The sequence below is a fragment of the Malania oleifera genome, chromosome 2 (genome assembly GCF_029873635.1).
Source record: "Malania oleifera isolate guangnan ecotype guangnan chromosome 2, ASM2987363v1, whole genome shotgun sequence".
NCBI lineage: Eukaryota > Viridiplantae > Streptophyta > Magnoliopsida > Santalales > Ximeniaceae > Malania > Malania oleifera.
In genome coordinates this window covers 74,128,280-74,151,430 of record NC_080418.1, presented here as the reverse complement: position 1 = coordinate 74,151,430, position 23,151 = coordinate 74,128,280, and the positions used below count along the sequence as shown (strand labels likewise).

The 23,151-nt window shown below is 36.7% G+C and overlaps 1 non-coding gene across 1 annotated transcript; it reads left to right on the top strand.

Moving 5' to 3' along the window:
• Positions 1-2,293: 2,293 nt before the first annotated feature.
• LOC131150014 (small nucleolar RNA R71) lies at positions 2,294-2,401 on the top strand. The gene has a single exon (XR_009135401.1). It is a non-coding gene; the product is annotated as a small nucleolar RNA R71 (small nucleolar RNA).
• The last annotated feature ends 20,750 nt before the right edge of the window (positions 2,402-23,151 follow it).

Genomic DNA, 23,151 nt, shown 5'->3' with positions numbered 1-23,151 from the left:
TTAAAAGGAACAAACACTAAGTATATGGAGTGGACTAGTCTGAAAAGGATCTAACCTATCTATGAGGTGTCAGGTCCTTCACCCTAGCATCTTCTCACCTACTCGCCACATCCAACCGAGACCACCCTAGATCAACTTATTCACAAACTTGTCATGAAAACATTTGAGATATTAACCGGTTGAAGAATCTTCATACGTGGAAAACATATGTTGTGTCCTTGATTCTTTGTGAGATGTATGTGGATCAAGCATCAGCGTTTCATCTCATGCGCATGTTTATTTCTTGTTCCTTCTTCTACTCAATCTTTATTTCCTATCTTTTCTTGAGCAATTAGGACAATCTTAGCACTTCTTTTGTAATCTTCAAACAATCAATGGGAATCGAGCTCGAATAGGGGTCTATGAACTAAGTCAATCTCTAGGGGTGGCTCAGCCTTCACATCTTAAGTAGGCTACAAGACCTAGGTATCTCCCCACTAGGTGTCACCTCTAGCTAGCAAATCAAAGACAGAGACTAGTGTACAAGGAATCATCTAGAAAAAAGAGAATTGAGTTTCATGAACTCTGATTTGATATTAACGCTCAAAAGGACGATATATAGCTCAAAGATATCTCACAAGGTGTCATAGTTGCCATGAGTGTTCTCTCAATGCTCACAGGAAACCCTAAGTGCAATGAATCACGTGAGTGTATATTCAGCCTCGTGAGATATCATGTAAATCCATAAAATTATATAGCCAAATTAACACGAATGTACTACCAATCAATTATTCATGGAGTCATAAAATCATATAAGGAGAAACTATGCATAAATGACTCAAGTGTGTAGTTCTTAGGTTATATACAGGTATGTGAAGGGTACGAGTCAATGTTAAGCATAGCATAATTCAATGTAATTCCTCACTACTCTTCCTTTCTTTCTTTCTTTCTTTTTGATTTTTGATGATTTTTTTTGTTTTTTTTTTTATTTTTTTTGTTTTTTTAATATAAAACCTAGTACGTATACATGCATAGCGGGTCTGGAGGAGGCTTGGGAGGAATTTCTTCTAGTGGGTGCAGATTTATAAATTGAACTAGCGAATCTCCAAATTTGAGTCGCCACAATGCCTCAGCTTTGTTATCTGCATAGAAGTTATCTATGAATAAATCAATACTTTCCTCAATATCAGACAACACATTTTCAAATTGTCTTTCTTGTTTTAACAAGAAAGGATCCTTATCCAGTATAGTTTCCATAAAATATACTTCTTTAAGAATCGGTCTTTGAGGAAAAGTTTTCGAAACAATTACCTTTGATTCTTCAGAAGCATCAACATTAAAATTTGTACCTGGTTCCTTGAAGGATAAACTCTCACCATTCTGCTCAACTTCTTCATCTAGTGCACTAGTCACCTTACCATAGCTGAGATTTGTTTCGGCATTGCAATCATTGACATTTGCTTCAATATAGGATGACGGTTCCATGATTGCGATCTGAACTTGAGTATCTGGCTGGGCTTGAAATTGGGATTCATCTATCTCCAAAGCATTCAATAATGTGTTCAGCCTAGTCAATTCGGTGCTTATCTCAATGATGGTTTGAGAAGTTTGAGAGTTGATCACATTTTGGCTTGCCATGAACTATTGCAAGCTAACGGTTAACGGCTGTATGGAATCTTCCATTTTCCTTCTTTGCATTGGAGGAGGCTGATTTGCAAAGTAAGAGGGTCCCAAGTCTTGGCCAAATGCTGCATAAGGAATGTATTGACTTTGTCCCTGGGGAGATGGCTCCACTTGGTCATTCGTCCAACTGAAATTTGAATGACTTCTACAACCTGCATTGTAAGTATCAGAATAAGGTTCATAAGAAATCTCAGAAACCATATACACCGGGTTAGACTGATCAAGAAAAACTTCCTTAAGAGTAGGAATAGTTGGACATGCATCAGTCGCATGCCCTGGATCCACACATATGCTACATTTTTTAGAAGATGATGGTAAAACATGTATTTCATTTACCTCCTTAAGCTCAATGGAATCTAACATTTTGGACATCAATGCAAGCCTAGCATTCAAATCATCAACTTCTTCCAATTGATACTTACCACCCCTACTAATACATTTTTGCTTTTCAGATCTATCATACACATCAGAGACAACCCAAGATTGGGCATTTTCAGCCAAATAATCAAAATAGTCAAAAGCTTCTTTAGGCTCTTTATTGAAAAACTCACCATTACACATTGTTTCCACAAATTGCCTCATCTTTGGTTGCAACCCCTCATAGAAAAAATTGATGACCCTCCAATTCTCATACCCATGGTGAGGACATGCATTTAAGTGGTCTTTGAAACGTTCCCAACACTGATAAAATGTTTCCACATCATTTTGGCAAAAATTCATGATTTGTCTTTTCAAAGCATTAGTTCTTTGCATGGGAAAAAATTTCTTTAAAAACTCAATTTGCATTTCTTGCCAAGTCCCAATGGATCTTGGCCTTAAGGAATAAAACCAGGTTTTTGCCTTTTCTTTTAAAGAAAAGGGAAACAATTTCAGTCTTATTATCTCCTTAGTGCATGTTCTATCCATGAATGTGACACAAACTTCTTCAAACTCTTTAATATGCAAATATGAGTTTTCAGATTCAAAGCCATGAAAATGAGGTAATAATGGAATCATCCCAGGTTTAAAATTAAAAGCATTTGCATTCAAAGGTAGAATAATGCAAGATGGGGTATTGGTCCTAACAGGTTGCAAATATTCTCTGAGTGTCCTATTAGGGTTCTCCATACCATGAGGTTCATTCTCAACCATGATGCTACATGTATCAAATGGTGATTCAAGTGAAACAGGTTCACTCGATGATGAGATGGATGAGTTTGTCCTGATTAGTCTAAATGTGTTATCTCTAGCCCAACTAGTCATACAAACTCAGTATAAACGCAATAAAAGCAAACAGGTCAAAGGAGAGGAAGTAGATATCACCCAGGTTGTGAAGACATTCACAGCTCTATAACACCTCTCTGAAATCTGAGAAACACTTCGATGATACCAATTGGTCTCCGGCAACGGTGCCAAAAACTTGACTCGTTCTGAGTTGTGCTTCCAAGTGCAGAAGTGTCAAGTTGTATCAAGGATGAGTCCAGGATCGTATTCCACAGGGACCACTGAGTATCAAAGTATTTATGCAAGTTTAGTGAAATCCTGTTGCTGAAAAATGGGGTTTGAAAATCTTTTTGGTCTTTTATGATTTTGAAAACAGTAAACAAAGTGAGAGAAGCTAGAGTAAACTATCAAAATGAAACTGAAATTTTATCAATTTTCCAAAAAATGTAAATCTAATAACGCAACCAAAACTAAACAGATTAACTGAAACAATTTTACCAAACACTCGGGTTACGGGTTCAACGTCTATTTGCTTCCACCGTTTACTAATTTCCTAGGCCTTACTCCTCTTCTTCTTAATCCAATCAAGGCATTAATAAGATGAAATTTTATTACTAAAGATCAAGTAAATAGGCCACATCCAAACGGAAGAAAATAAAAACTCTCATTAAGCATCAACTGAATTTTATGTAAAAATTAGTTGATTAAAATCCTAAATTAAATCAAGATTTTGATGTGCCTATCATCAACAACAAAACAAGAAATAAGAGCCAACGATTTATCAATGATGCCTTCAATATTCGGTTTTAACCAAATAAAAGTCTAACAATAATTTCTTAGGAGCACTAATAAACCATAGAAAACAAACGACATTGACCCACAACCCGAGTTACCAAACTTAGCCACTCATGCTCACAATACACAATTTCCAGGTCAAATTAATTCCACGGTGGCTCACTGCATCAATAAAATGAAAAACCATAAGAAAAATACAAACCTTGATAAAACCGAACCTAATCTAAATTGAGTTTCAACAAAAAAAAATAAAAATAAATCTTGAACAAAAAAACACAACTAATTGAATTTTCCAAAGGAAAAAACAACCTAACAATTATTTAAAATCTAAAATAAACCTTAATACTAATTTAACCATGTCCAACTTTCAATACAAAAAAAGTAAATAAATAAATAAATAAAAGAAAGAGATAGAAAAAAGAGAGAGAGATAGAGAGAGCCATGGGAGCTGCAGTTGGAGTGGTGCTCAGCTAGCCTGGTTGTGCTATGGAGGAGCTTCTGGGGTCTTCAAAACTCTGCTGCTGCTACTGGTATTGTTGCTATTGGTGTTTTTGTAGAGGATGAGGCAGTGTTGTGGCTGGAGCAGAGAATAAAGAAAAGAGAAAAAAAAAAGCGAGAACAGAAGGGCAGGAAGAAAACCAAGAAGAAGGAAAAGATAAAGAGAAAGGGAATTGGAAGAAGGGAGAAGAGGAGGAAAGCCTTCGGGCTGCCTGTGAAAGAAGGGGGAGAAGAAGAAGAATTTGAAAGAGATTGGGGGAAGCCCTAGACCCGGTTTAGTCAACCCGACCCGACAACTTGACCCGACCCGGCCTGCATGGTCGGGTCACATTTTTGCTCTCTGTTCACTGCAATATTTGACCCTTCTGAAGCTAGTTTCTCACAAAACTCAAAACATAAAAGTTGTAGATAATATTTTCCTCTTTCTCTAAAAATTTGAATCGCTTTGATCGAAGTTTGGACGGAAAATTTATGCATGAAATACGAACAGGTGTCAGTTTTGGTTCCCGATACTTTTCCTGCAATGAAAAATTATCAAAAACTCGTAAATTGCACAATAAAACTCAAGAATGATAATGTCAGCACTTTATTAAAATATTGGACAAATTTGGGCATTTAATTAAAAATATACTCCGTAAAGACCTAGTTAAAGTGCCCAATTACGTAGTTTGCACGCATAATCACCTTCAAAAACCATATGGGAGCATGTTTCTTGGTTAACATCCCAAAGATAAATTAATTGAGAGTTTTGTTGAGTTCTGAATTTTGGGAAGAGTGTGAATATTGTGTTGATTGAGGAGACAAATCCATTCATACGGTGCTTAATTCAATTTTATTTCCAGGGCTAATAATATAAGCTATACTATGATTGAATGGTTTAAAGTTCAATATTGAGTGGTTTGTGTTTATATTCTAAAGAGTGCTATAGTTAACTTATACTTGACAATCATTTGGTTGTTTTGCTTTCCAATTTTGTTTGATTGGTTTGGATAGTGTGGTTGAAGATTGGATGTTTAATTAGTTCTGTTGTTGATTGTATAAAAGAAACCAAGTTATTGTGTGTTTGACAAATTAAACAAATAAGTCAAAGAATTGGTTAAACAATAAAAGAAGTTAAGTATTCTTAAAAGGAATTAAAAGAAAGTTTTGAAAATCCCAATTCACCCCCCTCTTGGGAAGCTTTCCTAATTTCAATTGGTATCAGAGCGGGGTTATAAAAAATCCTAACAAGTAGTTATAAAAAGATCTATATGGCTAACTTAGGCGTAGCTCCCTTTGGAGAGGGACAATCTTCAACTAGGCCTCCTATATTTTGTGGTATAAATTACACTTTTTAGAAAAAGAGAATGCAAATCTATCTCTAAACTATGAATTGGAAAGTATGGGAAATTGTTATAGATGGAGATCAAATTCCTACTAAGATCATAGATGGAAAACAAATTCCCAAAGAGAAAAGAGATATGACTGATATAGACTATAAGATGCTACAAGTTAATTCTAGTTCTATACATGCTTTATATTGTGCTTTAGATGCTAATGAATTTAATCGAGTAATGGCTTGCAAATCAGCTAAGGAGATATGGGACAAGCTAGAAGTAACATATGAAGAAACAATAGATGTTAGAGAAAATAGGATTGATATGTTAACAAGTGAGTATGAAGCATCCAAATTAGAATCAAATAAAGATTCTAAGAAGAAAAACAAAAAGGCCATGAAAGCCACTTCTTGGGATAGCACAAGTAGTTTGAAATGTGAATCAAGTGACCAAGAGGTCGCTTATACTTGCTTTATGGCTAGGGACGATAAGGAAAGCTCTTCAGCTAATTTCTTAGATAATTCTTGTAGTAATTCATCTAGTGAATCCAATGATGGGGGTATACCATCTTATGATGAACTACAAAATGATCTATTCAAAGTATATAAGATTCTTATCAAAGTAAATAAACAAAATGCTTCATTGAAGAATAAGAATGAAGGATTAATAAAAGAGTTAGAATCCCATAGAAATGCTGAAAGAGAAAAGGATTCAAGGATCAAGAAAATATAAAATAAGTATGAAGCTGCAATAAAAGAAATAGAAGCTAAAACTCTTGCTAAAAAAGAAAATGACTTGAAAATCAAGAAATTAGAAAGCAAGAATGAACAAATGATAGAAGACCTTCAATCCCTATCCTCTACGGTATATAAGAAAGATATGTATATTTCTGATTTAGAGGATAGGATCAGAAAATTATCTCTAGAGTTAGAGAAATCATTAAAGAAAGTTGACAACAAGAAAGAGATGGAGATAAACGATCTCAAGACTCAAATCAAAGATAAAAATAAGATCATTTATAACATCACTAAAGGAAAAGAAAATCTTGATAAGATGATTGGCTCATAAAGAATGTCATTGAACAAAGAAGGCATTGGTTTCAATGGAGTTGAAAATAAAAGGAAAAAGAATCTGTACATGGGATATTTCTCAAAAGGATCCAAAGACTATGCAAATATGTCTTCTAATGCCTACACTAACACCATATGCTATCAATGTAAGAAAAGGGGGCATATAAAGTTTGAATATCCATTTAAAAGAAAGGGTGTTAAAACAAAACAAGTATGAAAGATAAAAGAAACATCCTTGTGAAACCTACCGGACCCAAAAAGGTATGGGTACCAAAAATGAAATAATAACTTCATACAAACATAAAGAAAATAGCATTGTTGGTCCAAATCATAGGATGATTTTTTACAAGGCTTAAACTTAGGAAAATATTAAGAAAATATCAAATTAAGCTTATTACATATGTATCTTGATTAAGAAGAAGATATTTGAGAATGAAAGCCTATATACTACATGCTTACATGCCTATATGATATGCTCCTTGTTTATGTGATATGCTGATATGCTATATGCTACATGAGTTGACTTATATTGATAATTTATGGCTCACTATGTTGAAAATTTGAGCACGAGATTATTGCGTATAAGCATGAATTTTGATATGAGATTAGTTCTTGAGCATGCCTGCTATTGATGAATCATATGGATAAACTTACTACTTTTACTATTGATATCTATGAGCTATGAAAGATATAACAGTTATATTGTTATCCATGAGCTATGCATGATGTGATAATGACTTTGGTATCTATAAAGTATATTTGGCATCACATTTTAAAAATTTTAATTGGTATCAAAATTTGAAAGCTCTCTTAGTATCACAATCTAAAAGTTCAATTTGTCTTTGAGCATGACGAGTATGATTATGTCCTTGAGCATGGTATGACATTGATGATATTAGCATGATGTTGATATTTGATACATGACATGATTAAATGTTTTGGAACATGGGATGATAAATGCAAAGTTGGTAACAAAATTGGATGTATTGAATTAAGGGGGAGTTATCACTTACTGCTTATATTATGATAATTTCCCTATTAATCAATTGATATCATGAATTAAATTTAAAAATTTTAAATTGGTATCATAAAATCATCAATTGGTATCAAAAATTGGTATTTTGAATAATATCAAAGGGGGAAAAAGTTGTTAGTAAAGATATTACACTCTATACATGTTATATTGAAAAATAATAACTTGAGTGTGTACATATGGTTGATATGCATGAAAGATTAGATTTTACTGCTTTTAATTTAAATTCTTATTTTGGTTCTTAGTTGTACTTTTGATTGTTAGTGACAAACTTTTGAGTTTGCAATTGAAGCCATCTTTATTGCTTTCCTTTACATACTTTTCTTTATGGCTTTCATATATATGCTTTCCTTTACATGCTTTTATTTAAATACCACGGAAGTTTAAATCTTTGAAATTGATGATACCCTTGGGGATAGGATAACCTAGTTACGAATTCAGTCATCTATACAGATTATGCTATGGTTCATATACGGGGTGGATTCGTGATCATTGAGATAGAGTATACCGTGGCTCTCGACCATACTCCAAACAATTGGTGCACCTTCGCTACTCTATGCCCTCGAATGGTCCACTCAGTCGTTAGCCTAAGATAGATAGCTAACCAAACAAATAATTTGCACCAAAGGACAATCTAGGCGTGATTTATGCTCTTAGATTTTCTTTGTAGGAGTAGTGATAATATAGAATTTACATACTTTAAGTAGAATGTTAGAAAAACCTTTTAAAAATCTCTCCCTTTTACTTTGTTTTACACAAAGTTGTAGTATACTAAATTGGAAGTGGTAAATAACTACACCTTAGTCCCTGTGGATCAATACCCGACTTACTCACTGTTCTACTGAACTTGGGAGTAGTTAGGTTTACAAATTTTATTTTTTCTAGTTGAGGACCTAAGCCTTGGCTAGACAAAACCCTACCAAATTTTGGTGTTGTTGCCAAGGACTAGGTCATAGTTATAAGCCAATTTCTAGTTTAGAGTATTATTAATTTGTTTTTTTTTTTTGTTTAACACACTGAAGTCTTGATTGTGTGTTATATTTGTTTATGGTTGGTTTGCATTCTTTGGATCCTGAGTTAGTGTCTATAGGCCCCGAGATTGAGAGATCATGTAGGTCCATTAGGAAACCCACCTCTAATCCTGAGTTCACTATGTCTTCCAAAACCAAAATCATAGCCAAACGTCCTCCAGTTCCCGCTGCTCAAAATCCAGAACCCTAAGCTAGCCACTAACCTGTAGTGGAAGAGTGATGTCTTAGACCTCCTAGAGACTAATTTGTGCCCAATACAAACACTTTGCCATCATTTATCTGATATCCAGATGTCGAGGCGATGTAATTTGAGATCAAGACTTCCATCATCTCAATGATTCCCAATTTTTATGGGAATTCTAATGAAAATCCTTATAAGCATCTAGATGAATTCCTCGAAATATGTTCTACCATCCACATCCACAATTTTGGTGATAATGCCCTCTTCTTAAAGCTTTTCCCGTTCTCTCTGAAGGATAAAGCCAAATATTGGCTAACGTCTTTAGAGCCGAACTCAATGACCAACTGGGCCACCATGCAGCATGAGTTCTTGAAAAAAGTACTTTCCAATTGGGAAGACTAACCAGCTTAGGAGAGCCATGATTAGTTTCTCACAGTTGGATGGGAAACTATTTTTTGAGACCTGGGAGCACTTTAGGCACCTCTTACATAAATGCCCACATCCCCAAGCACCTACGTGGCAATTGGTTCAGACCTTCCATAAAGGATTAGCTGAGTGCAACCAATCCATGGTAGATGCATCTTGTGGAGGTATTTTCCTCACCAAGCACGAGAATGTGGCCATGGTTCTCTTCAAGAACCTAGCCGAGATTTCTCAGCAGCATGTTTTTGCTACTTGTAGACCATTTGAACCATCATCCTCCAATTCCAAGGGCGTCTTTGAGTTGGCTTCGGGCCATGACCTTGCACCAACCTTGCACACCATAGTCAAACAGTTAGATCAGTTCTTGTCCTCAGGTCAGCAACCACAACCTGTGGTGTGTGCAAAGGTGTGTGCCATTTGCACTAATCCTTCACACACTTTCTATAATTGCCAACATGCACCTTCCTAGCCTGAGTTTGTATAGGAAGAAGTTAAGGCTACCCATAATTGGTACGATAGGTCGTCCAATGACCCCTATTCAAAAACATATAATCTTGGGTGGAAATAGCATCCTAACTTCTCCTGGAGGCCACAAGCATCGGGTTTACAAACTCAAAGGCCTTAATCATCACCCACTACTCCATCTCCGTGCCCATTCCAAAATACCCAAAATCCTCTTGTGTCTGCCCCTAAACCTTCATTATAGCAACACTCATCTCCTCCTCAAACCCAATATGATAAATATTTTCAGGAGACAATGTTGAGAGGCCTCAAGGGCATTGAGGCTGATAACCAAGTCGATAGGCTATTATTCCACTCTCACTCCTAGTCTATTTCCAAGCTAGAAGCCCCCATAGGCCAACTAGCTACTTGTTAGCTTTACCGTGATCCCAAGAGGGGGGGTGAATTGGTATTTTTAAATTTTACCTTCTAAGTATTCCTCCTAGCAGCAGTATGTTCACAAGCCTAGGGTCAATCTAGTGCAAATGATGTAAATGTGCCAGAGATCAGATGAAGCAGTTTAAACAATCACACAAGTATCAGAAAGCAGTAAAGAGAAGATGACACGCGGATATGTTATCGAGGTTCGTCCAACCGCCTACGTCCCCGCCTTGGCTAACCAGCACAAGGATTATCACAATACCTTGCTCACTTAAACGGGTGGAGCGTCACCTATACAAACCAGGTCAAATTACCACAGGGCTGACCTCAACCTTAACCAGGTCAATTAGCGGGGCTGACCTCAACCTTTACACCAATCCTTACCGGGCTGGATTACCGCCCCCTCAGGCCACGCCTGGAATCTCTCAGATATACAATCAAAGGTACAATACAATTGTGCTTTCAAGTAAAGCAGATATGTACCACAAATGCGCACAAACACAAACACCACAAGTGATTTAAAATGTAAGCTCTGTGTGGTCTAAAATGTCAATCTCTCAACTATGTTTTCTATCAGTGTAACACGTACGTGAGAGTGTCAATAATAATCTGTGCACTTCAAAATATTCAGTCAAGAGTGTTCACACAGAATACCAAGCAAGCCTCAATATTATCAATTAATAGAATGCGTATGTGCTTGTATTGCAAAGTAGATAATCTTTGTTTTCGGTAAATGATATATATTTATAAAACTTGTACAAACAATACCACAAAGATTTATATATCACATACACACGAATATCCTTTCCCAAATATATCAATATGAACACCACAAGATATTCAAATATGTTTGAAAGTATTTTTGCAATCTCCAAACAAAAATGAACTTCCTAAGATATTGCAACTAGAGTGCAATACTTGGGATGTCACAAAGAGTCTTTCTTAGGGCAGGCTTATTGGCAAAGCCTCCTAAGAAAACTTAGGTTATGCTCTCAAAAATCAATTCAAATACACAGCAATATGAAGAGCTAACCAAAAATAAAAGACTCAATACACTTACAAATGATTTGGATAGATGAAGAGTGTAAGCTTGAGTAGGTTTTCAAAGTAATGTAAGTAGTAGGAGGCAAATATGAGTATTTGGCTTGAGAGAAAATTTTTCTTAATTTATTTGCTAATCTGTGCTTAATCCACCAAATGAAGGAGTATATATAGATATACCAAGAATTTTGACCGTTGGGGACTTATTAGGAATTTTCAGAAAAGATTAATGACACTTAAGAAAATTTAACCCTGTTTAAAAAATTTAATTGCGGTAAAAAAATCAGGGCAACCCGAGAGGTCCGGTCGACCAAAAGTAGCTCGGTCGACCGGGACTCAAGTAGCTCGGTCGACCGAGGTCATTTTGAACTAAGGGGTCGGTCGACCGGGTAAGGCGATTTTTGAAATCTCCGAGTTTCGGTCGACCGAGGCCTTTTTGAACTGCACGGCTCGGTCGACCGAGTTGTTGGGAATTCTCCCGAGGCGCTTCGGTCGACCTAGTTGTTGGAGTACAAAAGTGGTCGGTCGACCGGGGGGTCAAATAGTTGACTCCCAGGTGGTTTGGTCGACCGAGGTCAAATGACCTGTAAGGGGTCGGTCGACCGGGACCGGGTCAAATAGTTGACCCGGACCGGTTTCGGTCGACCGGGCCAATTTGAACTGTTTGGCTCGGTCGACCGAAAGTGCACCAAGTGTGCATTTCGGTCCCGAATTGACCCAACTCAATCAATTTTAAGTGCCTAATAAACATATGTGCATATGTGTGTGTCCTAAGGCCACTTGGGGTCCAATTTTGAAGACACCGAAAAAGTCCGGTGTCGGTCGCCCGAAGGTACACTCTAAGGTCTTTCTATGGTTCGGTTTGAGCTTACAAAGTAAATCATTCATGTGATGTGTGTGAGCTTATTACAAACCGAAAAACCCTAATTACTATTACAGACAAAATTCACTTAGAGATATTACAATTGGGAATATGAAATTGTCTTCAAGCTTTCGCGTGCCCTTGAATGTATGTTAGTATAAACCTGCACATGAACTGGATATTTATTAAATACAATTGAGTTTGTCATTATCAAAACCAGGGTGTGACCTATAAAGTCAACAGTTACTGCATAGATAAATGGTCTTTTAATTGCATTCCTGGTCATTAGTGATAGACGTTTGAGTTGCAATTGAATGATTTTTACATGCTTTCCTTTGCATGCTTTCTTTGCTGCTTTCATTTCAATACCATGCAAGTTTACATCTTTGAGTGTGATGATACCCTAGGGTAAAGAATAGCCTAGCTAGGGATTCAGTAACCTATATATATTAGTCTATGGTTCATGTACAAGGTAATATCATGATTGTTGTGATAGAGTATACCCAGGTTTCTAATCGTGCTTCGGGTGATGGTGCACCTTCGCTACTCTAAGCCATCGAATGGTTAACTTAGTCATTAGCCTAATACGGATATCCGACCGAACATAGTTAGCATTAGTGCACATGACAATCTAGGCATGATTTATACTCTAAGATCTACTTTCTAGGAGTAGTGTTAATATAAATTTTCTGCTTTTAGTAGTTGTTAAAAAAAACCCAATCAAAGTCTCTTTTGTTTCCTTTTTACACAAAGCGTAGTAAATTAAGCTAGAACTTGTTAGGTTTATAAATTTTATCTTTGGTAGTTAAGGACCCAAGTTTTGGCGAGCCTACCAAATTTTGGCACCATTGCCAGGGACTGTGTTATGGTTGTAAGCCAATTTCTAGTTTAGAGTACTCTACTTTGTTTTTTCTTTGATTTCTTTGATTTTTATTTTTTTATATTCTGAAGTATTGATTGTGTGCAGCATGTGTATATGATGAATTTGCATTTTTTGGATCTTGTGTTAGTTTCTATAGACCCTGAGATTGGGAGATCCCGTACGTCCATTAGGAAGTCTGCCTCTAGTCCCAAGTTAGCCAAGTCATCCGAACCTAAAGTCATAAATGAACGTAATCTAGTTCTCGCCTTTCAAATTTTGGAACCTCAGGCTCCCCTCCAACCTATGGTGGAGGAGCAACCTCTTCGGCCCCTTAGAGACTACTTCACACCCAACACACACACTTCACCGTCTTGCATCCAGTTCTCGAATATCGAGGCGGCACAATTTGAGATTAAGACTTCCATCATCTCGATGCTTCCCAATATCTATGGGAATTCAAATGAAAATCCTTACAAGCATCTAGATGAGTTCCTCAAAATCTATTCCACCATGTGCATACCTAATTTTAGTGACGACGCCCTCCAATTGAGGCTTTTCCCATTCTCTCTACAGAACAAGGCCAAACATTGGCTGAATTCCTTAAAGCAGAAATCGGTGAGCAACTGGGCCATCATGCAACATGAGTTCTTAGAAAAGTACTTCCCAATTGGAAAAACTACCAGCTGAGGAAGGCCATCACTAGTTTCTCATAATTGGATAGGGAACTGTTTTTCGAGACATGAGAGCGCTTTAGGGACCTTTTGTGCAAATGGCCACATCACCAAGTCCCTAAGTGGCAATTGGTTCAGACCTTTTATGAAGGATTATCTATGAAGGATTATCTGAGTGAGACCGGACCATGGTAGATACATCATATGTAGGTACTTTCCACTTTAAACACGAGAATGAGGCCTGACCTCTTTTCGCGAACCTCGTTGAGAATTCTCAGCAGCATGCTGTTACTGCTCGTAGATCATCCCAACCTTCATCTTCCAATTCTAGATGGGTTTGTGAGTTAACAGCTGGCCATGACCTTGCACCCACACTACACACTATAGCTAAAATGTTAGATCAGTTCTTGTCCTTTGGACAAAAACCACAGCCTGTGGCATGTGCAGAAGTGTGTGCCATTTGTTCTTATCCTTCACACACTTGTTATAATTGCCCCTATGCGCCTCCCCCACCTAAAGTTGTGCAGGAGAAAGTTAACACTACCCATAATTGGTACGATAGGTCATCCAATGACCCCTATTTGAACACGTACAATCTTAGGTGGAATAAGCATCCTAACTTTTCTTGTAGGCCACAAGATCTCAGTTTTCAATATCAAATACCTCAACAATCACTCACTAGTCCACCTCCTTACTCATACCAAATTGCCCAAAATCTTCCCATCTCTACCCCTAGACCTTCATCTTTTCAGCCACCATCTTCTCTTAAGCCCAAATATGATTATTTTTAGGAGACGGTGCTGAAAACCCTCAAAGGCACTGAGGCCGATCACCAAGTACATCGACAATTACTCCATTCTCACTCCCAGTCTATTGCTAAGCTAGAAGGAACCAAGGGGTAACTAGCTACCCCTTTGAGTTGGAGAGATGAGGGTAAATTTCCAAGTAAGCCTCTAGTAAACCCTATGGGCCAATACAGGGTAGAAAGTGAGCCAGCTGTTGGACCTTCATTGTATCATGAGCAAGCCCAGGTTGTAAACATTCTTTAGAGGGGTAAGGAGGTGAACAATAGGGTTGGGGAGAAGTTAGATTAAGAAAAGGGTAGAGAGAAGATAAGGGAAGAGCTTGATGATGAACCATGTGATCCTCCTTCTTCTAATCCAATAGCTGATATCTAGACACCAACCCTCTCTAATGATGGAGAATGTCCCAATTATGTCCCTATTGTTCCATTTCCTGTGGCTTTTCATGCATACTTAAAATTTAGGAAGGAAACCAATGTTGAGTCCAACATGGAAACATTCTGACAAGTCAAAGTCAACATTCCTCTCTTAGATGCTATCAAGCAAGTGCCTATATATGCCAAGTTCCTTAAAGACCTATGCACGCAGAAGCAAAATTCAAGGGTACACATGAACAAACAAGTTAGGCTGGCCAAGCATGTGAGCTCAATTCTATTAGGACACCTTCCTCCAAAACTAAAAGACCATGACACTCCTACCATTTCATGTGTAATTGGCGATTACACCATTGATAAGGCTCTTTTAGATTTAGGTGTGAGTGTGAACCTCCTTCTCTACTCGGTCTATAAGAAATTCAATTTAGGAGAGCTGAAGCCCACCTCGGTCATCTTGAATTTCACCAACCAATCAGTAAAAAGTCTCTCGGGTGTGATAGAGGTCGTCTTGGTCAAAGTAGAAGAGTTCTACTATCCTATCGAATTTATAGTATTGGATATGGAATCTTTCAACCGAACCAAGGACCTGATCCCCATCCTATTAGGATGACCATTCTTAGTTATGGCTAATGCCTACATTCAATATAAGACTGAGATTATGGACATGTCCTTTTGGCAACATGCAGCTCCGGCTGAATGTATTCCAAGCTTCCCAACATCCACCTGATGACTTCCAAGCTATGGATGTTGACATGATTGATGAATGTTCTGAGGAAGTGGCTCCCTCAATTCGCTAGAGGGACCCTTCAGAGGATATACTTTAGCCCATGAGCCCCTCTATTTCTAGTTTGAAGGATCCGTATAAGAAAATTCTTGCCATTCCTTATTCGGCCTCCAGTTTAGAGGGACGAATGTGGGTAAGTGAGACATGGTTTAATGAAGCAATGGTGGAAGAAAACCTTTTTTTGAACCAGGGTGAGTTCGACATGAGCTTTCATTGTGTCTGGCTTAAGGCAAAAAATTTAGCACTTTCGGGAGGCAACTCGAGTATTTTTATTTTTCTTTTGAGTCCTTAGGTTGTATATTGTAGTGTAACTAGGGTTTAAGGTCTTTAGAGTAGGGTTTATGATAGTTGGGGGTGCTACTAAGGTGCGACCAAAGCACACATAGGTGACCTGGTCGAGCCGTAAAAGTCTTTTAAGCTTCCAAAGTACTAAAAGGTTTGACCAAAGGTGCAACCATCACTTCCTTGGAGTGACCTATTGGAGCCTTTAAACTCTTTGAACTTGTAAATTACCGAGATGTTCGACCATAGGTGCGACCATCACTAGGCTAGGCTCCACTTGATCGGGAGTTAGTGTTCATGAATCAGTTGGGGGTGCAACCAGGCATGACCAGAACATAGTTGGTGCGACGTGGTTGAAACTGTCCTAAGTCACGTTTAAACCCTCTTCTTGCGAAGATCAAAACTACTTTCTCTTGATCCCTTCATCCCTCCCTCATCACACCTCAGCCTAACTTAGTTGCCCGAGCCTACCCCACCTTTAGAGAGCTCTAGCGAGCTTCTGGCATCCCTCTTGTGACTTGCCCTAGCTTTAGTGATTCATCACAGCGCATTAGGGTTTTAGTCAGTTGTTGCTTTGCACCTGTGTCTCATCGTTTTCTCCAATTTTCTATCTCACCACCCCTAGTTGATTTCCATCAAAGATACATCAACATTTGGGATCTCAGACTAGCTCGAAGCAAACCCACTCACCATGATCTGCCGCCAAGCAGCAAAGGGACCAAGGCCCACTAAGGGAAGAGTCTTCTTCAAGGGGGCAAGTGGCCTCAAGAGAGCAGGAACGACCTTTTATGGAAATGAGAGCATTAAGGGTAACCGATGAGCATATTCAGTTGCCCTCAATCTGAGTTGCAGTGCCACCTCCTACAGAGTAGGGGGCATGTCTACCCAGTTGGTGCCATTTTGTACAATTAGGCCAACCATGCCACTCCCCGCTCTTACCCCTAAAACCTGCCGTTTGATGGCGGCAATGGTGCAAGTAGTGGCCGCTACAGTAACAACCCCTTCATCTCCCCTCGGTGGTGCTCCTGATAATCCGTATATTATTTCTGATTCTGATTTTGATTTGTATTAGGACTAGCCCTTAGGATACCTTTTGCGCTATCTACATACGTACCATGCTCAGGTACAATTTTTCTTCTCTTTTCTTTTTTTATTATTATTTTCTTTTGTATGTATCACCATGTTTTTGAATGGCTATACCTGTTCGTATTATGTTTACATTTCCATTGTACTACCTATGAAATTAATGAAATTATATTGTGCTTTTTCCTACTTGTCTTTTGTGCTTCAATGTATCAGTGCAGATTTTTTCTATTGTTGGATTTTAAATGGTTGTTGTATAAGCAGGTATGCTAATTGATTTTATAGCACCGTGTAGTGTTTCCTTCCCTTTTATTTCAGGTTCTTTCTTTCGATACTTCAGTAGGGACACTGAAGCTTTAAGTTGAGCGTAGGGGTTAGGAAACCACTATATGACACAATGTGAGCACAAAACTAACACTTTTAAAATTTTCAATGACAATATCTATTTTATGCCATGATAACACTGTTTTGCCTTTTTACATACTTCTATATCACCTACATGTTACATGCATAGGCTTATTATTTATATGACCTTGTTATGCTCACTAACGAAGTAGTGAGTTACTTGTACGTAGTTTCACATAATATAGCCAATGTGTTATTTTGTCACTCTATAAGGGTTGACTAATGGTTCATTCGTTTTAATACTATTGTGTAAGATTTTGTATTTATATGGTACTTCACAAGGCTAGGATGCACTTTCACATGATTCGTAGCTCTTAGGGTTCCTCGAGAGCACAAAGAGAACAAATGTGGCAACTATGATCCCTTGTGAGGTTTTGTTGAACCTTTCATTTTCTTTAGAGTTTTTGACATCAAACTCTAAGGTCACGGAATTCAACTTTCCTTTTTTGGATATTCCTTGCATGCTAGTCTCGGTTTTTACATTTTCTAGCCTAGAGGTGATGTCTAGTGGGGAGATATAAACCTGGGTCTTGTTGCCTACTAAATACGAGAGAATATGCCACCCCTAGAGATAGACATAATTCATGAACTTCTTTTTGAGCTTATTTTCCTTTTGGTAGCATGAAGACGACGGAAGTTGTGAAAATTTTCCTAACTGATCATGAAAGAAAAATGTAAAAAGGATGAATAGAAGAGAAATAGAAATGAAAAGTACATAGAATACTTGCTCCAAATATAAAAGGGTCAAGCTAGGGACACAACACACATGATCCTACACGTATGAAACTTCTTGAACTATTCGATTCATATGATGTATTCATGCCTAGTTTATGGATAAGTCAATCTAGGGTGGTCTTGGTTGGATGTGGCGAGTAGGTGAGAAAGTTCTAGGGTGAAGGCTCTGACACCTCATTAATAGGCTGGATCCCATTCTCATGATCCTAGTTTACTTTATTTTTTGTGTTAGTTCTTCAAAATATGTGAGATGTTTGATCATGATATTCTTCCTCACATATGAGAGTGAACCTATCTTCTTGAGTAATATGACCATTCTATAGGTGTCCAAGGGCAACCTGAGTGTGATGAATCATTCACTTTACACATGCCTTGTGAATTTGCCTATTTATACTTGAATTTAGATGATGATATTAACTCTAAATTGCAATTGTTGGTTGATTCTCTATGAGTTGTGCTTTTCTTAAGGGTTATACACCGTTAACACTCGTATGAGTAATTTGCTTCAGAGTTGTTTGTATAGTGGAGTTATATATGAAAGAGCCTGTGTGTAATTAGGTTATATTTTGGGATGTAAAATGGTATGATTGTGCTGCACTTGATCTTATTTTATGTTTACTGATATTGGTGTTTGTGAGTACTACCCTGGAAACCCTCACAAGACTACAACTCATCCACTAGGGTTATCTAGGGGTTTAAAGCCTGGTTGTGTATGGTAAATGCAACTGAGGTAGATAATATTTTCTAATTTTCTTAGTTTTTTCTTTGCTCGAGGACTAGAAAAGTGTAAGTTGGGGGCTGTGATGTGTTCCAAAAATGTACTATTTTAGGGCCCCATTTACCTTTGTTTTGGCTTTATTTTTCTTGTAAATACCTTTCGTTATCATTGTTTGGAGTTATGCAAGGTTTATTTATGTTTCAAGAAAAATAGGTTAAAATCGAGTAGTTAAGCAATATGAGAAGCCAAGGGAGTATTTGGGAAGCACAAAAATCAAATCAAATGCTCAACCAAGGCCCTAGAGCCTCAATGCATCAAAGGAAGGAAGACATGGTTTGACCATGTGGGCGACCATCTAACACAGGGGTGACCAAATCACAAGCTGTAGACTCCAAGGTTTAGGCTGAGAAAGAAATGCTACAAGGTTTGACCAAATGATCGACCAAGTGATCCCAAGGGGCAACTAGGTTGAGATACTGAAGCTAACTGAGCCAGAAATACTGAGAGTCTTGACCAACAGCTCGACCAGGGAGACCATGAAGGGCAACCAAGTCGAGATCTTGAACTTTCATGAAGACTGAGATCTTGCAAGTCTCGACCATCATCACGACTAGCAAGACTTAAGAGTGTGACTAGGTTAAGAAGACTTGAATTTGAATTCTTGATTTACTAGGAGCCATGACTAGTGGAGAACAAGGGTGCAACCTGGTCAATAGACACGAACTGCTTTGCAATATTTTTGCAGAACTTTCCTATTTTTAATTTTAAACCTTGTAAACCCTTTTGGGTATAAAAAATAGCTTCGTATATGTTCTTAGGGTTCCTCTTTGGCCTCTTTTAGGTTTGTGACTGGCCTAAGAAGCCATTGAGAGCCATTTAGATTATAATTTATTGCTTCTCCTTCCAATTCCTGTACTGGTTTGTGTAAGGATTCTTCGAAGGCTTGTGATAACCTACGAGTCCCTTGTGCTGCTGCCTAGATATATGGTCTTTTGATTGTATTCCCAATCGTTAGTGATAGATGCTCGAGTTGCAATTTTTTAATTTAGGTGTAATTCCAAGAGGGGGGTGAATTGGGTATTTAAAAATTACTTAGGATTATTTTATCACTTAATCTGTAATTTAATATTTAACAAAATAATCACAAGTTTGGGAATACTTAAATTTCAATTTATTACACTATCCAATAAAATTAATTAAAATTAATATCTTAATAAACTCAGTGATACACAATTAATTCTCAAGTGCACGTAATATTTAGCAACATACATACATACATATAAGATAGAAAATTAAATGCAAACGGAAATTAAAAGCGTTAAAGGAAAAAGAGAGGCAAACACAATTTTTTCGAGATTCAGCCAACCTGCCCTACGTCCTTGACTTGAGCAACCCACTTAAGGATTCCACTAATCCCACTCCTTTAACTGGGATGGAGCTTCTCGTTACAATCCGCTGCTTACAAGAGGCGTACCTTCCTCCTCACCTTGGTTCACAACTCGAACCGTCAAAATAATAAAATGATTACAATTTTCTGCAAACTCAAATGTTTCACAACAAGGTAATGATTACAATTGAAATCCTAATACATACTCAAATAATATAACTTGAAGCTCAATGAGTGTATATGATGTTTTCAATAATATTTATGTAACACAAATGTATGATATCTGTATAAAGAATAAGTATGATAAATATGCTTCAAAGGTCTAAGTTAAACTTATGATATTTATAAAAAATATTTAGACAACAAGTTTGCTGCAAAGATCTAAATCAAATATATGATTTTATAAAAAATATTTAAACAATAAGTTTTCTTCAACGATCAAATATATTTAACAATAACAAAGCTGAGATGAATTTTTGAATAAAGAATAAAAATGATAGTTTTTCTAGGATTCAAAACTTTAGTAAATTCTTTTTTTTTTTTTTCAAGGAAGATATTCACACACACACACACACACACACACACACACACACACACACACACACACACATATATATATATATATATATACATATATTCGTATAAAAACTCAAGATCTAACTCTCAAATAATAATCAACAATTAGTTTATGAGGGAATAAAAGATTTGAGTATAAAAATCTATATATCACAAACTATACTTTGTTTAACAAACCTCTAAGAACACGATCTTGATTGCAACAATATGAATGAATGCCCTTTGATCGTTAAAATCAACGTAGAGAATGCCCCAAAAGAGTTTTAATCTGATAGAGTGTAGGCAAGAGTGTTCAAGAGTTATTTCTTTAGGGTTTAGGGTTTGGTATATATATATATGGTTGGCAGAAGAGCGCATCTTGACTGTTGGATCAAGAAAAATATGTTTTAGTTAATAAATTTATGCCCGTTGCACTCTAGAGCTTTAGTTTACCCAACAGACCTGTTGAAGAGTGAACATGTTCGTGGATGAGTGTTCAACACTCATTTGTCGACAAGAACATGGGTTTGTCGATGGGTGGACTGTCTCAGATTTTTGAGCTCTCAGTATTTTCTCTTCGACGAGGGCAGAGCAATCATTGCCGAGTGGCCTTTATGAATTCATCAACGAGGCCAAGAGGTTCATATATGAGGCCTCTATTTTTCAGAAGTATTTTTCCTCTATAATGTCCATCCAACCTAGAACTAATGTAAATAGATTTTTCATGAAATGCATGAGCCCTAAGGGCAGTATAGGGTCTTTTTGAGCTTCCAACTACATCGTATGAGATATGTAAATACAAGCAATACTAAATACCCATTACAATTGAAAACTTTGAGCTTCTTCATCCTTTTGCTCTTTTAATTCCATGGAGTGTGCTGGGTTGTATACGCTTTAAGTTCCTCATGACTTCTATGACATCCTTACCTTCCGTGAATGCTAAGTAATGATCATGTTCACAATCTCAATGCATAGGTAAGATACCAAGTTCTTTGTCATTATCAAAACAGGATTGGACTCATAAAATCAACCCAATTGAATGATTTTTACATGCTCTCCTTTACATGTTTTGTAACACCCCAACCCCGAAGGGTATGGGATATTTACTTTTTACTATTGATTTACAGCGGAAGTAAATAAAGTCAATTATTATTAAACCAGAGTGCTAATTTATCCATATTACAATCATTTATTTCAAAAAATAAAAATTATACAAGCATAAATACTTGGCATCATACTAATATTTCTAATCAATAAATATTTCTTTTTTCTATCCCACCCGCATACTTGCTATGCCTAATTTCCAATATGCTCTTCAGAGTCATCTGAAATGTAAAAAATGATTAGGGTGAGACGACGCTCAGTAAGTAAATAAGATTATTATTAGTGTGTGGCCAAAATGAGCTTTTAAAAATTTCATAAAATAATATTTAATACTATAACTTCAAAATTGCTTTTAAAATAAATGTAGATATAAAAATTTTTGCATGAAACTTTTACCATCAACTATAACAGTAAAATTTAATAACCATATACTGTGACCGTTAAATTACACTTTTAACTTTAAAACTGTAAAAATATTTAACTATATACATACATATATTTTTCCTTATACGTTTCCTTTAAATCGTCATTTAGGCATAAGAATAACCATTTTCATATAAACTTATACTTTTCCTTCAACTCATTAATAACTCTGTACACGTAATTAAATATGTATAAACATATATTGTAAAAACCACCCTTAGGCCTATTTGTCGTAAGTCATGTTTACCCCCATGATTGGGTTGTGCGGTCCGAAGACTGGACTTAGCTGGCTGCCCGACCAAACTAAATCAATGTACGTAAACATTAAGTGAGATTTTCTTTATTAAGTCTTGGTTCAGAACCAGGTGTGCACTCAGGAGAAATCCACTAACATAAATAACCACTCTGTAAACAGTGTAGGTGCACTCTAATCCGTTTAAACTTGAAGCTGCGGTACCGAGCATCTGTAACTTTGAACTTGCTTTGCCATAAGGGGTTTTAAAACGATCTTATTATAATTTATGCAATTTAAAATAATCTCGTGAAAATATCATCTTTACCCATATTCATGAATAATGCAACGTAAAAATCAACTTATGCCACACAATTTTTGTGTTAAAAATATATATAATTTTTTTAATAAAAAAAATGCTGAAAATTTACTCGAGGGGATTAGAACATTTCTTAACCGAAAAATAAATGCAAATATATTAAAGATAGAACTGGTATAATTAAATATACGTAAAAATAAACTTGTGAAAATTTTATGGAACTAAGTAACATAATTGAAATTTACTTATAAAATAAACTTGGGTAAGAATTTTAAATAAAAAAGAAACTAACATAATCAAATTTACTTACAAATAAACTCGGGTATGAATTTTAAATGAAAATCTAACATAATCTAATTTACTTACAATGACTTATTCTTGTGAAACAGCCACACTAAACTTTCAACTCTTATAAGA